The sequence below is a fragment of the Nerophis ophidion genome, linkage group LG06 (genome assembly GCF_033978795.1).
Source record: "Nerophis ophidion isolate RoL-2023_Sa linkage group LG06, RoL_Noph_v1.0, whole genome shotgun sequence".
In the NCBI taxonomy this organism is placed as follows: Eukaryota; Metazoa; Chordata; class Actinopteri; order Syngnathiformes; family Syngnathidae; genus Nerophis; species Nerophis ophidion.
In genome coordinates, this window is record NC_084616.1 from 53,369,442 (window position 1) to 53,385,332 (window position 15,891).

Consider the following 15,891-nt stretch of genomic DNA (forward strand, 5'->3'; position numbering starts at 1 on the left):
TGCTTTCCCACTAATCAATTTCAGTACACACCCTCTCTCATTCGTCTCCCCCATGCTGAAAAGGGAGCGAGTCGGGGAGGGATTTGGGGGAACAGCAGGAGAATAGCAGCCGGGACTCAGCTGTGAAGAGTGTTGTGGCGCGTAGTTAAAGAATGGCCTGTTGTGTTGGGCAGCAGCAGTATTGTGTGTCTGGCCTTTCTCTCTCCCCGTCCTCCTTTTTTTTTTTTTACTATAATGGGTAATTCCATCATCCCTTTATTAAAATAATCCAAGCTAGGGAAAAAAAACAAGCAATTGTTCCATTTGAGCTTTTCCCACTCAGTGATTAAATACTTTTTTACTCAATAAGAATGTCAGCATTTTATATACACATACTACTAGAGTACTTGACATTTGTACATTTAAACGTTATTTAAAGAGCAAGAAAAATAAAACTAATAAACATTTTTTACTTCCACTTACAGTGCATACAGAAAATATTACGCAACGCTTCACTTTTTTTCCACATTTTGGTACATTACAGTCTTATTCTATAATGTTTGTCCTCCAAATTATACCCACATTACCCCCATAATGACAATGTGATTTTTTTATTTTATTTTGCAAATGTATTCATCTATCCATTTTCTACCACTATTTGTTCAATACTTTGTTGATGCACCTCTGGCAGCAATTGCAGCCTCAAGACCTTTTGAATACGATGCCACAAGCTTGGCACACTAATCTTTAGGCAATTTCACCCATTTGTTTTTGCAGCACCTCTTAAAGGGGACCTGCACTTTTTGGGGAATTTTGCTTATCGTTCACAATCATTATGAAAGATATTAATTGATTAACGTAGACCCCGACTTAAACAAGTTGAAAAACATATTCAAGTGTTATCATTTAGTGGTCAGTTGTACGGAAAATGTCCTGAACTGTGCAATCTACAAATAAAAGTATCAATCAATCAATGACATTTTTTTATTGCATTCTAACGGTCCGTAATGGAGGTCAAAGTTTCCCAAATTTTGGATAATTTTTTCAGTCATCTACTTTACAGCTGAGATGATTGATTTATAATCTACAATAAACTTACAGGGAGCAGGGAAGCGAGGAATCAGCAAACCACTCGATGATATATATATATATATATATATATATATATATATATATATATATATATATATATATATATGAACAAACGTAAGTGATTACCTCGCCGCTACAAATAATTTGTGTGTATTAGCGCTCATAGTAACAATACCACAATACTTGGTTAATTTTCAAGTCACGAAATGTAAATTTAATGTTGTTGCCGCTTTTTGAATGGTTATGTATCTGATTTTATGGGTTGAATAGTGGAGCTCCCATTGGCTCCACTGTAAGCAGAATTTTATTTACGTTTATTTAATATTTAAATTCATAAAAATAAAAAAATTGTTGTCACGTTTTTTATAATGAATAAGAACGATAGGCAAAATTCCCAAAAAAGTGCAGTTCTTCTTTAAGCTCCATCAGGTTGGATGATAAGCGTTGGTTTTTCATCCAGGATATCTCAGTACATTGCTGATTTAATCTTTCCCTCCATCTTAACAAGTCTCCCAGTTCCTGCCGCTGAAAAACACCCCACCACCATCACTTCACTGTCAGGATGATATTGGCCTGGTGATGTGCAGTGTCGCTGGTTTCCCCCAAACATAATGCCGACAATTCACGGCAAATAGTTTATTGTTTGTCTCATCAGACCAGATAATTTTGTTTCTGATTGTCTGATAGTTTTTCTGGTGCATTTTAGCAATTTTTTTTTACTAAAAAAGGCTTTCATCTGGCCACTATACCATACAGGCCTGATTGGTGGTTTGCTGCAGAGATGGTTGTCCTCAAAGAAGGTTCTCCTCTCTCCACAGAGGAATGCTGTAGCTCTGATGGAGTGACCGTCAGGTTCTTGATCCCCTCGCTGACCTTACTAAGATGAATGCAGCAATGTACAGAGACATCCGGGATGAAAACCAACACTTTCCATTCAACCTAATGGAGCTTGATTGGTGTTACAAAGAGGAATGGGCAAAACTGCCCAAAGATAGGTATGCCAAGTTTGTGGCATCGTATTCAAAAAGACTTAAGGCTGTAATTGCTTTCAACAGTACATCAACCAAGTATTGAGTAAAGGCTGTGAATATATATATATAACACATTTGCAAAATAATAAAAAAACCTTTATGTTGTCATTATGGAGTATAGTGTGTAAATTTTTGAAGACAAAACTTGGCTGTAACATAATAGGTGGAAAAAGTGAAGTGGTATGAATACTTTCTGGATGCACTGTTCTATAATTTCAGTATATGACTGATCGCTTCTTAGTAGGTGTGTAATAAATAACCAATATACATAAAACATCAATTTTTTTCAAATTTTTAATGTGAATTGATTTAAAAGAAAACTGCATTTTTTCTTTTTGGAATTGTTTACTACCATGAATTGACTAACGTGGACCCCGACTAAAACAAGTTGAAAAACTTATTCGGGTGTTACCATTTAGTGGTCAACTGTACGGAATATGTACTGAACTGTGCAATCTACTAATAAAAGTTGCAATCAATCAATCAATCAATCAATCAATCAATAAAGACAAGAAGACAAAAGGTTTTGTGTTTTGCACTGCAATTTGTAATAATTGGCTCATTCTAGGTGGCTAAGAATGGAGCTAATGCGGGCAATCCATTGTGTTTCTAAATCACTTTTTTGCGGGAAATCCATTGTGTTTCTAAATCACTTTGAAAAGGCTTCCAAAATACACCAACATAACTTGTTTTACATTTCCTAACCTGTTTACAAGCTGTGGCAAAATTGTTATTGTAAGAGCAAACAATGAGGAACTGTTTTTGTAGTGTAGTGACACATCGGCTTGCTCCAGCAAGAGGTAAGCTAGCTACTGCGTCAACAGCTGAATGGCTTTTGAGTTTGTAATGCACAACACAATGCGATAGTACACCAATCTGTACTGACTGAAAAACATGAACGATATTTTTACAGTATCTGTAAAGTATTAGCCCACATTTTATGCCCTGTTTGTACACAGCTACCCTGACAGTTAATGTACTGTAGTTTTAATAACAAGTGTGCCATGCTGCAAGAATCCATAGAAATATTATAGTAATGTGCAGTTGTTCATTTCGTTCAGCTGGTCCGGGATTTTTTTTTTCCTGTTGATTTTGGGTAAGCACTCCATTTTTGTCGCCAAAGCTTGCCTCCAAGTTCCACATTTACATCTTCGAGTTCCACCAACCTCACTCTCTTGGTTTCCATCGTTTCACAATCTCTTTGTGCTTGCTTCTATGAGCAGCAGTTCATCCTCTGTATATTCAGGTTGAAAGAGGATATGGTATTTTGACAAAAATAGCTGTATTCGTTGTCTGTTACCAAGTCTGCCATGATTAGAACACACACGTTTATTTTCAGAAGGAGGAACACACATTTTTTTGCGGAAAGTCGGAAGTGCGTTGCTTTGCAAACGGAAAAAAATGCGCTGAGGAAAGAAGTTCCGTCAATGCTTAACATGACCAAAATTCGGTTAATATTGCACATATTACATGGTGTTATGAACATGTCTGTTACTACATTATATATATACAACGTTGATGGAGGGTTTTTAAGTTGTTTTAGAGGGTTTTGAAGACTACAATGGTGACAAATTCCATTAGCCACATTTTTCAAGTGTTTTCGATCATCTCTAAAATCCTTTAAAAAAAAAAAAAAAAAAAGAATATATATATATATATATATATATATATATATATATATATATATATATATATATATATATTAGGGCTGGGCAACAATTAAAAATTTTAATCGCAGTTAATCGCACTATTTCTCTGATTAATCGCGATTAACTGCATTGTATACGCAAAGCCCAATAATGAATTCTAAAGTAGTGTGTAGTGCAACTTTATTGGAATATTCCCCCACATGAACAAAAGCGCCAAAACATTTGTTGTGCAAACACAATTTAAATCAGTCCTTGTTAAACAGTAGCAGTTAAATAGCATATTTTATGAAAATCAACTCAAAAAATGTAAATACAAACATTTAAGCTTATTACTACCACTGCCAGGGTATTGAAGTTATCCTGTTTGTTATGGAAAATAAATATAATCTACATACAAATCTCTGAGCCACAATCATAACATCTGAACAGGCAATTTCTGAGGTAACAGCAGAAACATTTTTTTTATCAGGGATCTTATGTTTAAAAAACCTATATTATAGGTAGTAGGCTGTTTTAGGGAATTTTTGATCAAATTATCCGTAGTAGCAATATTAATAATGTTGTGTTTATTCTGCGTAGTGCACTTGAAATAATTATGACCATATCTAGGAATTGATATGATGGGAATTTTCCGATTGTTTGTTTGGTGCTTTGACAAACTGAACGCATATACATGGTACTCTATTGTGATGTTATGAGCCAGGGAATAAATGAACTACCCTACCCAGCATGCAACAGGAGTGACGAGCATGCGCGGTAGCCCGGTATGGGTTGTGTGTCGCCATGACGGCATCTTGTATGTTGTGATATGCACGCTCTGAAAGCAAACGTTAAGAACTCAGCCAAAACTCCTCGTCTGCATTATTCATAAATAGACAGACAACACATATACTCCGCTGCTTCACAGGCCGCTGGATGTAGCCGGCAAAGTATTCCCATGCTAGCTAGCCGGTCTAGCAAGCAAGCGTCATTCAGTCCAAAACGGCCCGATCTATCCACATTCAGAATTGTCTGGCGGTCGTAAGTGATCCCGGAGTGACCACGCTGTAAGCCAGCCATGAAATTTGCAGAATTGTCCGGTATTTTTGCCAAATGTTCCATCTTTACCAAGAGCCCCTCGACGCCGGGCGACGCCATCTTGTTAAGTTAAAGGCGTTAACAAAATAAAAGCATGTTAACAACATACGCAAATGTGCGATAAAATAATTGTCGGCGTTAATAGATTGATGAGTTAACTCCTAATTAACACATTAATTTGCCCACCCCTAATATATATATATATATATATATATATATATATGTTTTTCTCTATCATAATGATTGTAAATGCAACATTACAAAAATAGTGCATAATAAATAAAATAAATAAAAAAAAACGGGTTAATTGATCCACTATACACAGCTGGAAGCTCTTTTTGTGATTACCATATCTTCCAGACGACACAGCACCCCTGAGATATAAGCTGCACCCACAAATTTTTAGAGGAAAAAAATATGTTTCCATATATTAGCTCTTCCAGACTACAAGCCGCAGATATATACATTGTGGAATGAGTTTTTTACACAGAAATATTTTGTAAATGTTTATTATACCTTAACTGTTTCCAAAAGGTGTCTGTTACAAGGCAGTAAACGGCTGATCAAACACAACAGGAGTCATCATCATCCACCGACTAGCTGTGGAAGCTAGCATTCCAATCAGCTAAACACACTCAATAAGTCCATAGTGACTTTTTGGTGAATTTATTGAGGAATTTGTGAAACTGAAACCATACAAAAAGAATGCCTTTGTAAGTCAATAATACTAACACAGACACTCGTAAACGTGTTAGCATATTAGCTCATGCTAACGACGCTAGCTTCATTGCATTACGATAGCACGGACAAATAGACATCACACATGGGACAGTTTAGTTAGTAAGAATTGTTTTACAAACGTTTGTAGGTACACAGTGGAATTTACAAACTTGGAATGATAAATTAAGATTAATTTAGATTAAATATGCTATGGACGCTTATTTCATCAAACAGGAAGTGAGCAAACTTGTCCAAAAGATGGCACCATAACACAAACAATTACACACCGTTTTAGTCCTGTGCTTGGGTTTTTTGTGAACTCTTGAACACAAAACATTATGGACATATGCAAAAAAAAAAAACATAAATTTAGCTATGTTCCTTTTTCACTTCTAGTGAAACTCATTCAAGACTTGTACTATTAAAGTAAACAAAAAAAGTGTCCACGACAAAATGTGCAATATGGGCACGATTAAGTTTGGAAGAGTTTTACATTGTTTAAGTTGAAGGTTAACTACACTGAATAAACTCGATAAAACTTTTACAATGTGTAAAGAATGTGAAACAACACTGGAATACAGCAATAGCACAACTAATCGAAACACACACCTGTTGAGAAGACATGAAGAAACTAGGAATGAGATACCTAGTACAGTGAGCTCAAAGACACAACAGGACAAACACACAAATATTCAAGGCTTCATTTAAGAAAAATGTGGACATAACGCCACTGAAGCCAAATTAATAACGTCTCCAATAGCCTGTTTGATTCTTAAACACTTGAGATCATAGTGTTGTTGAGAACAGGGGTTTTCAAAGCATTATAAACACATTGGTGCCTCAGTAGATACGTCCCAAGTTGACAACATTTTACGAACAAATGCATGCCAAGGATGCAGTAAATTTGTGGCATAAGTGGAAATTAAATATTTAGTCTGTTTTTATTACTAGAGTAGCTTTCCAAAGTGTTTTACATCCAATTTATGACAGCAACAAACACTATAACATTGTTCTGTATGTCATGTCAAAAGCAGTAAAAATACTTGTTCAATGGTATTTAAATAGATAGTACTTTATTGATTCTTTCAGGACAGTTCCCTCAGGAAAATTTAAATTTTATAAAATATATGTATTTAGAGATAAAAGTACAACAACAAACATTCATAATATGAAACGATAAAGTCGAGTTTAAATAGGAAACTGTACCTGATGGCATCCTAATGCATACAATAGAATTGAATTAAATGAAATCGGATTAAATTCTACCAAATTAAATCAAATCGTTACATTTTAAAATGTATTATTTCTGAATCATATTGTTCTCCATGTGTCCAGATTCATATTGAATGATCTCATATTATAGATAAACCCACACCTGTACTTTTTAGGATGAATTAAAAGTTGGATTACAATCATTACTAAAAGTGTATTTAATTCAATGGTTAATGATTGTAAAACAACATTCTGTAAACGTGATTGTCAATGTTTAATAGGTTACACGATTTAAATAGTATTCTTTCTTTTTGAGGCCTGTCAAGTCACCACTCAAGTAAAGCTCCATACACCACACTAAAGTTCATATAAGTTCCACGTCGATATGCACACACTAGCCACTGATATGATCTGTAATTTGACTGGTATTTGTTTAATTGTGGCCTCTGCTATATTGTTTCTTGCTTGGTGGACTTTTGTAACTCATTACTCTTTTTATTGGAGGATTGTTTGAACAACGTTAAAGAAAGCAGGAAGTAATACTTGCTTTCAGGTCTTCACTGGTCTAGTGCCTATACAACTCTGTATTCAGAAAATTATGTTGTTCATATTTTAAAGTTTTTTACAGTCGCTCGGACACATTCCCCAATACTTATGTCACTTTTTCAAAACTCTTCACACTGTTCTCCAAACCAACTTTCAGCTTGTCACATTAGTTCATTTCACTTTCAAAATGCACTAAAACTACCAAATCACTTCTTACATGTCTCAAATCAACCCATTCTTCCAGAACACTAGCAAAGGTTGACAGACAACAAACACACTTTTAAGGCTGAGTTTGAGTTTATTTCGAACATGCAAGCATACAACATGATACATCACAATTTCCAGTTTCTCTATTCAACATGTTTGAAAAGGAGTCGGAAGAAGCAGAGTTTATTTAATCCTACACCTTTTCTTTTACGTAGTGGTTGCTAAAATTTTGTCCACTTCCTGTTCTCAATTGAGTCACTATATACCCCCGTAAGGAATCACAATTAAAATAAATAAGTATTACTCGGTGAAGTAAATTACATTTCATATTGTGAGATGAGTAAGATTATGTTTTTAAACGAATGGGTGGATGAAATAAATACAGAATGCTTAACATGGTTCTTCTTCTTTGTACGTTGTTAAACACTTTAAGTTTGAAGTGTTTCTTGAAGTGGATCATATTAGTACATGATTTGATTTCTTTGCTTAATCCATTCCATAATTTAGTTCCACATACAGATACACTGAAGGTCTTAAAGGCCTACTGAAATTAGATTTTCTTATTTAAACGGGGATAGCAGGTCCATTCTATGTGTCATACTTGATCATTTCGCGATATTGCCATATTTTTGCTGGAAGGATTTAGTAGAGAACATCCACGATAAAGTTCGCAACTGTCGGTGTGAAGAGAAAAGCCCTGCCTCTACCGGAAGTCGCAGACGATGACTTCACCCGTGTGATGGCTCCTCACATATTCACATTGATTTTAGGGACGGCGTGGCACAGTAGGAGAGTGGCCGTGCACAACCCGAGGGTCCCTGGTTCAAATCCCACCTAGTACCAACCTCGTCATGTCCATCGTGTCCTGAGCAAGACACTTCACCCTTGCTCCTGATGGGTACTGGTTGGCGCCTTGCATGGCAGCTCCCTCCATCAGTGTGTGAATGTGTGTGTGAATGGGTAAATGTGGAAGTAATGTCAAAGTGCTTTGAGTACCTTGAAGGTAGAAAAGCGCTATGAAAGTACAACCCATTTTAATGGGAGCCTCCAACAAAAAGTGCCATTCGGACCGAGAAAACGACAATTTCCCCATTAATTTGAGTGAGGATGAAAGATTCGTGTTTGAGGATATTGATAGCGACGGACTAGAAAAAAAAAACCGAGTTAAAACAAAACAAAACGCGATTGCATTCGGATGGATTCCGATGTTTTTAAACACATTTACTAGGATAATTCTGGGAAATCCCTTATCTTTCTATTGTGTTGCTAGAGTTAAATAGTACCTGATAGTTGGAGGTGTGTCTCCACGGGTGTGTTGACGCCAGTGTCTCAGGGAAGTCGACGGCAGCTTCATGGACGGCCCAAGCTCAGTTTTTCTCCGGTAAGAAGCGACTTTTTAACCACAATTTTCTCACCGAAACCTGCTGGTTGACATTCCATCGGGATTCATGTTTGCTTGACCGTGCTCTGATCCATAGTAAATTTTCACCTCCGGGAATTTTAAACAGGGAATCACCATGTGTTTGTGTGGCTAAAGGCTAAAGCTTCCCAACTTCATCTTTCTACTGTGACTTCTCCAATATTAATTGAACAAATTACAAAAGATTCAGCAACATAGATCTCCAAAATACTGTGTAATTATGCCGTTAAAGCAGACGACATTTAGCTGTGTGTGTGTGCATAGCGCTCATACTTCCTAAAAACCTGTGACGTCTTGCGTACACGTCATCATTACACAACGTTTTCAAGACGAAACTCCTGGGAAATTTAAAATTGTAATTTAGTAAACTAAAAAATCCGTATTGGCATGTGTTACAATGTTAATATTTCATCATTGATATATAAACTATCAGACTGCGTGGTGGGTAGTAGTGGGTTTCAGTAGGCCTTTAAGGGTTTTAAATTAGTTTTCTCTAACATTAAATGTCATCTCTTTTGTTGAGAAGAATTGTTGTATATTCTTGGGTAGCAGGTTATAGTTTGATTTGTGTATAATTTTAGATTTTTGCAAATCCACTAAGTCCTGGAATTTCAGTATTTTTAAATTAAAAAATAAGTTTTTTTTATGTTTTCTATATCCAACATTATGTATGATTTCTTTACCCAACCATTTTTTCACCCACAAAACAATGACCTATTGAACACTGACAACAGGTAGCATTTTACAATGTTTTTATGTGTAAAACAAGGACATCTCTGTTTATAATTCACAGCAACATACAGTATATGTTACTGGAATGAATCAGACATGATGCAGAATGCTTCAATATATTTTATGTTTTTTATTATTTTCTTCTTTTTTTTTGCACTGAGTAATTCCAAAATACAAGAATTTGTATACGGGCTTCACGGTGGCAGAGGGGTTAGTGCGTCTGCCTCACAATACGAAGTTCCTGCAGTCCTGGGTTCAAATCCAGGCTCGGGATCTTTCTGTGTGGAGTTTGCATGTTCTCCCCGTGAATGCGTGGGTTCCCTAAGGGTACTCCGGCTTCCTCCCACTTCCAAAGACATGCACCTGGGGATAGGTTGATTGGCAACACTAAATTGGCCCTAGTGTTTGAATGTGAGTGTGAATGTTGTCTGTCTATCTGTGTTGGCCCTGCGATGAGGTGGCGACTTGTCCAGGGTGTACCCCGCCTTCCGCCCGATTGTAGCTGAGATAGGCGCCAGCGCTCCCCCGCGACCCCAAAAGGGAATAAGCGGTAGAAAAAAGGATGGATGGATGGAAGAATTTGTATACACACACACTGATACAGATACAATAGTAATGCTAATCTACTCAGTCTTCTCCATTTGGCCACAGGTTCTCATCTACATCACATCTTATGTCATCTAAGGCAATACACCTAGGAAAAAATCTTTTGGCCTGGCTGATCCATCCCTGGCAATCTTCTCCTAATATGTCCAGGCATCCAGCATTCATTGTGTCCTGGAGGGACATTTGATCATGTGGATGGTGGTCAAATACGATTTGAAATATCTGTCATTAAAATATTACTGTAGAATTGCAGCAAATTGCTGTCTTATTCAAGTTTGTATTATGTTATTGTTTTGAACCTAAGTTAAACAGTTTTGAAACCAGTATGTAAGCATGTGTAAACTGGCCTGTAAGTTGACAGAGTTTTGGTGATTGTGTTGAAGTGAGAAAATAATTAATGTGATTTTAAAGTTGTAGTCATTGAATGCATTTTGTGCCACAGAAATGATAATTGATCCTCAGTTTAGCGAAGTGGTTCTCAAATGGAGGTACGCGTACTTGAAGGTATGCCAAGGGGTACGTGAGATTTTAAAAAAATATTCTAAAAATAGCAACTATTCAAAAATCTTTTATAAATATATTAATTGAAAAATACTTAAACAAAATATGAATGTAAGTTCAAAAACTGTGAAAAGAAATGCAACAATGCAATATTCAGTGTTGACAGCTAGATTTTTTTTGTGGACATGTTCCATAAATGTTAATGTTAAAGATTTCTTTTTTGTGCGAAATGTTTAGAATTAAGTTCATGAATCTAGATGGATCTTTATTACAATCCCCAAAGAGGGCACTTTAAGTTGATGATTACTTCTATGTGTAGAAATTTTTATTCATAATTTGAATCACTTGTTTATTTTTCAACAGGTTTTTAGTTATTTTCATATCTTTTTTTCCAAGTAGTTCAAGAAAGACCACTACAAATGAGCAATATTTTGCACTGTTATACAATTTAATGAATCAGAAACTGATGACATAGTGATGTATTTTACTTCTTTATCTCTTTTTTTCAACCAAAAATGCATTGATCTGATTAGGGGGTACTTGAATTAAAAAAAATGTTTATAGGGGGTAAATCACTGAAAAAAGGTTGAAATCCACTGGTTTAGCCCATTTACACTTCTGTTGTGCTCACTGTGTGAAGAGTTTTGAAAAAGTGACCTAATTATTGGGAAATGTGTCTGAGCGACTGTAAAAAAAAACCCTGTAATAATAGCACTCGGTATCGGCGGACAAAAAATGTTTTTCCTTGAACCTTGACACAGCCCTCCTCAAATATTGGGGAACACATCTAAGAACGTGCTTCTATTTTCTGACAAGTGTATAAAGGGAATGCTTGTTAAAATAAGGCCTTAAAACGCTGCCTTCATCAATGCTGCTCCAGCAAAGGGCTTAGAGGCCCAGAAGAGTTCCCTGCAAACTCCCTTTGTGACTGTGTGCGATCTAAGCCCCTCCCCAACTGTGGCTGCTCTGACTCATCGGTTCTCCAGTCACCTCTTCGCCTGTTTTCAAAACATACACCTCTCCACTGACACCAAGAGTATGTTTATTCTGGAAACAGCCATTAATGCAACACCTTTTGTGTTAAACATACAGAGTGAGATGATTTTGTTCAGTTAATATATCCATTTTAATGGACAGGAAAATGATAACATTTGCATGCATTTTTTCTTAAGAGCATTTTTTTGCTGAAATAATTGCAAAAACCAAACTCCTTGTCCAGTTATACACTCTTTATAAGGCTTATCTCACTCTCAAGTCAGCTGGAAGTTCTTGTGCATTGTCCCCCCTGCCATACACACACTCAATGACAGCAGGGGTTAAAGACAGCAGATGTTTGGCTGCATGGGTGTGCGCGTGTGTGTGTGTGTGTGTGTGTGTGTGTACGTGCGTGCGTGTACAAGTGTGTTTGTCTGTGTTAGACAATGAGTGGAAGCTCCCGATACCATCAACAGCAGGAAGGCGATTGACGGTATCAGATGTCAGCAAAGTGCTCTCATCCCCACCTCCCAGTGGTAACACATGGGAGCTCATTTTCCCCCTGAACTTGTGTAATTGTTGGAGTGTGCTTGTTTGCGGTTAGTTCTGTAGAAATAGTCATATAATAGTCAAACACTCGTCTCAGAAGTATTTATTTCTGTTATCTGGTGTTGCTATATAGAAGTGGGAACCTATAAAGGACAACTGCACTTTTTTGGGAAGTTTGTCTATTGTTCACAATCCTTATTTAAGACATGACAACGGATGGATAGATTTTTTTTTTTGATGCGTTCCAAATGTTAAAGAAACGTAAATAAAAATTTGCAATAAGAGCGCCATTATTTCGCCCATAAAATCCGATAAATAACAATTCAAAACCAACCAGCAATACTCACATCACTCAATATTCAAGTTACATTTTGTGACTTGAATATTAACCAAGTATTAGTGATATTGTAATTATAAGCGCAAACGCAGACAAACTATTTATTGCGGTGGCGTGATCACTAGCTTGTGTCCCCATGTTTACATCGTCGGGTGGTCTGCTGCTTCCTCGCTTCCTTGCTCCCCGTAAGTTTAATGTAGATCATAAATCATGCCTTTCACCTAGGGCTGGGGGATATATCGAATATACTCAATATATCGCGGGTTTGTCTCTGTGCGATGTAGAAAATGACTATATTGTGAGTATTCGAGTATACGTTCTCACCCAGTTGCTTTTAGCTGCGGGCATTACACTACAGGCGTTTCTCACTCTTTCTTGTCTCTCCTTCTCGCAAAGAGATAAAATAAGTGCACCTTGTTACATACGTCACACACTGTCGCGTGTGCAATGTCATACGCCCTCGCCAAGCAGAGAGGTAGCGACATGGTAACGTTACCTGTGGTGTAAGCGGAGTGCTGTGAGTGGTAATATGAGAGAGAGAAGGTGCGAATCTGGTAACAAATGAAGGAAGAAGAATTAATTCCCAAGAAAAACAGCACGAGCTCCATCATCTGGCAGTGGTTTGGCTTCAAGCTGGAAGATGTTGAACAAACAACAGTAGTATTTCAAGTATGCAGCAAAAGCGTTGCTACAAAAAGTAGCAGCACTACTAATTTGTAGCATGATTTGAAAATTCACCCGCTAGAGAATGAAGAGTGCTTGAAACTCTGCACGTCAACATCTCCGGCCGGTGCCACACAAAAAATGCACTGAACCAATTGAGCCTGGCGTGTTTCATTTCCAGATCAAAACCATATGAAAAAAACAGTCAACAACAGGAGATAACGTCCGCAGAAATCTACCACATAGCGAAGGACAACAAGGACATGTCCACCCATATTCAGTTGAATATGCTACAAAGACAACATATTTGATGTTCAAACTGATAAACTTTTTTATTTTTTGCAAATAATCATTAACTTTAGAATTTGATGCCAGCAACAAGTGACAAAGAAGTTGGGAAAGGTGGCAATAAATACTGATAAAGTTGAGGAATGCTCATCAAACACTTATTTGGAACATCCCACAGGTGTGCAGGCTAATTGGGAACAGGTGGGTGCCTTGATTGGGTATAAAAGCAGCTTCCTTGAAATTCTCAGTCTTTCACAAACAAGGATGGGGCGAGGGTCACCACTTTGTAAGCAAATTGTCGAACGGTTTTAGAACATTTTCTCAATGAGCTATTTCAATCAATCAATCAATCAATGTTTACTTATATAGCCCTAAATCACTAGTGTCTCAAAGGGCTGCACAAACCACTACGACATCCTCGGTAGGCCCACATAAGGGCAAGGAAAACTCACACCCAGTGGGACGTCGGTGACAACAATGACCCAGTGGGACGTCGGTGACAATGATGACTATGAGAACTTTGGAGAGGAGGAAAGCAATGGATGTCGAGCGGGTCTCACATGATACTGTGAAAGTTCAATCCATAATGGATCCAACACAGTCACAAGAGTCCAGTCCAAAGCGGATCCAACACAGCAGCGAGAGTCCCGTTCACAGCGGAGCCAGCAGGAAACCATCCCAAGCGGAGGCGGATCAGCAGCGCAGAGATGTCCCCAGCCGATACACAGGCGAGCAGTACATGGCCACCGGATCGGACCGGACCCCCTCCACAAGGGAGAGTGGGACATAGGAGAAAAAGAAAAGAAACGGCAGATCAACTGGCCGAAAAAGGGAGTCTATTTAAAGGCTAGAGTATACAAATGAGTTTTAAGGTGAGATTTAAATGCTTTTACTGAGGTGGCATCTCAAACTTTTACCGGGAGGGCATTCCAGAGTACTGGAGCCCGAAATGAAAACGCTCTATAGCCCACAGACTTTTTTTGGGCTTTGGGAATCACTAATAAGCCGGAGTACTTTGAACGCAGATTTCTTGCCGGGACATATGGTACAATACAATCGGCAAGATAGGATGGAGCTAGACCGTGTAGTATTTTATACGTAAGTAGTAAAACCTTAAAGTCACATCTTAAGTGCACTGGAAGCCAGTGCAGGTGAGCCAGTACAGGCGTAATGTGATCAAACTTTCTTGTTCTTGTCAAAAGTCTAGCAGCCGCATTTTGTACCAACTGTAATCTTTTAATGCTGGACATGGGGAGACCCGAAAATAATACGTTACAGTAATCGAGACGAGACGTAACAAACGCATGGATAATGATATCAGTGTCTTTAGTGGACAGAATGGAGCGAATTTTAGCGATATTACGGAGATAAAAGAAGGCTGTTTTAGTAACGCCTTTAATGTTTGACTCAAAGGAGAGAGTTGGGTCAAAGATAACACCCAGATTCTTTACCGTGTCGCCTTGTTTAATTGTTTGGTTGTCAAATGTTAGAGTTGTATTATTAAATAGAGGTCGGTGTCTAGCAGGACCGATAATCAGCATTTCCGTTTTTTTGGCGTTGCGTTGCAAAAAGTTAGCGGACATCCATTGTTTAATTTCATTAAGACACGCCTCCAGCTGACTACAATCCGGCGTGTTGGTCAGCTTTAGGGGCATGTAGAGTTGGGTGTCATCAGCATAACAGTGAAAGCTAATACCGTATTTGCGTATGATGTCACCTAGCGGCAGCATGTAGATGCTGAAGAGTGCAGGGCCAAGGACCGAACCCTGGGGAACTCCACACGTTACCTTAACGTAGTCCGAGGTCACATTGTTATGGGAGACACACTGCATCCTATCAGTAAGATAAGAGTTAAACCAAGACAGGGCTAAGTCTGACATACCAATTTGTGTTTTGATACGTTCTAATAAAATAATTTGATCGACAGTATCGAAAGCAGCGCTAAGATCGAGGAGCAGCAACATAGATGACGCATCAGAATCCATCGTTAGCAATAGATCATTAGTCATTTTTGCCAGGGCTGTCTCCGTGGAGTGATTTGCCCTGAAACCGGATTGAAAGGTTTCACATAGATTGTTAGACACTAAGTGTTCATTTAACTGCTCCGCAACAATTTTTTCGAGGATTTTTGAAATAAAGGGAAGGTGAGACACCGGTCGTAGGGATTTTACCATCTACGGTTCGTAAAATCATCAAAAGGTTCAGAGAATCTGGTGAAATCACTGCATGTAAGCGATGATATTACCGACCTTTAACCCCTCAGGCAGTACTGCATCAAAAACCGACATCAGTTTTTAAAAGATATCA

At 37.8% G+C, this 15,891-nt stretch overlaps 1 protein-coding gene across 15 annotated transcripts in view; it reads left to right on the plus strand.

The window, feature by feature from the left end:
* The window catches only part of LOC133554928 (membrane-associated guanylate kinase, WW and PDZ domain-containing protein 1-like), a 219,752-nt gene that overhangs the window by 97,919 nt on the left and 105,942 nt on the right, over positions 1-15,891 (plus strand). The gene's annotated exons all lie outside the window — the stretch shown is intronic.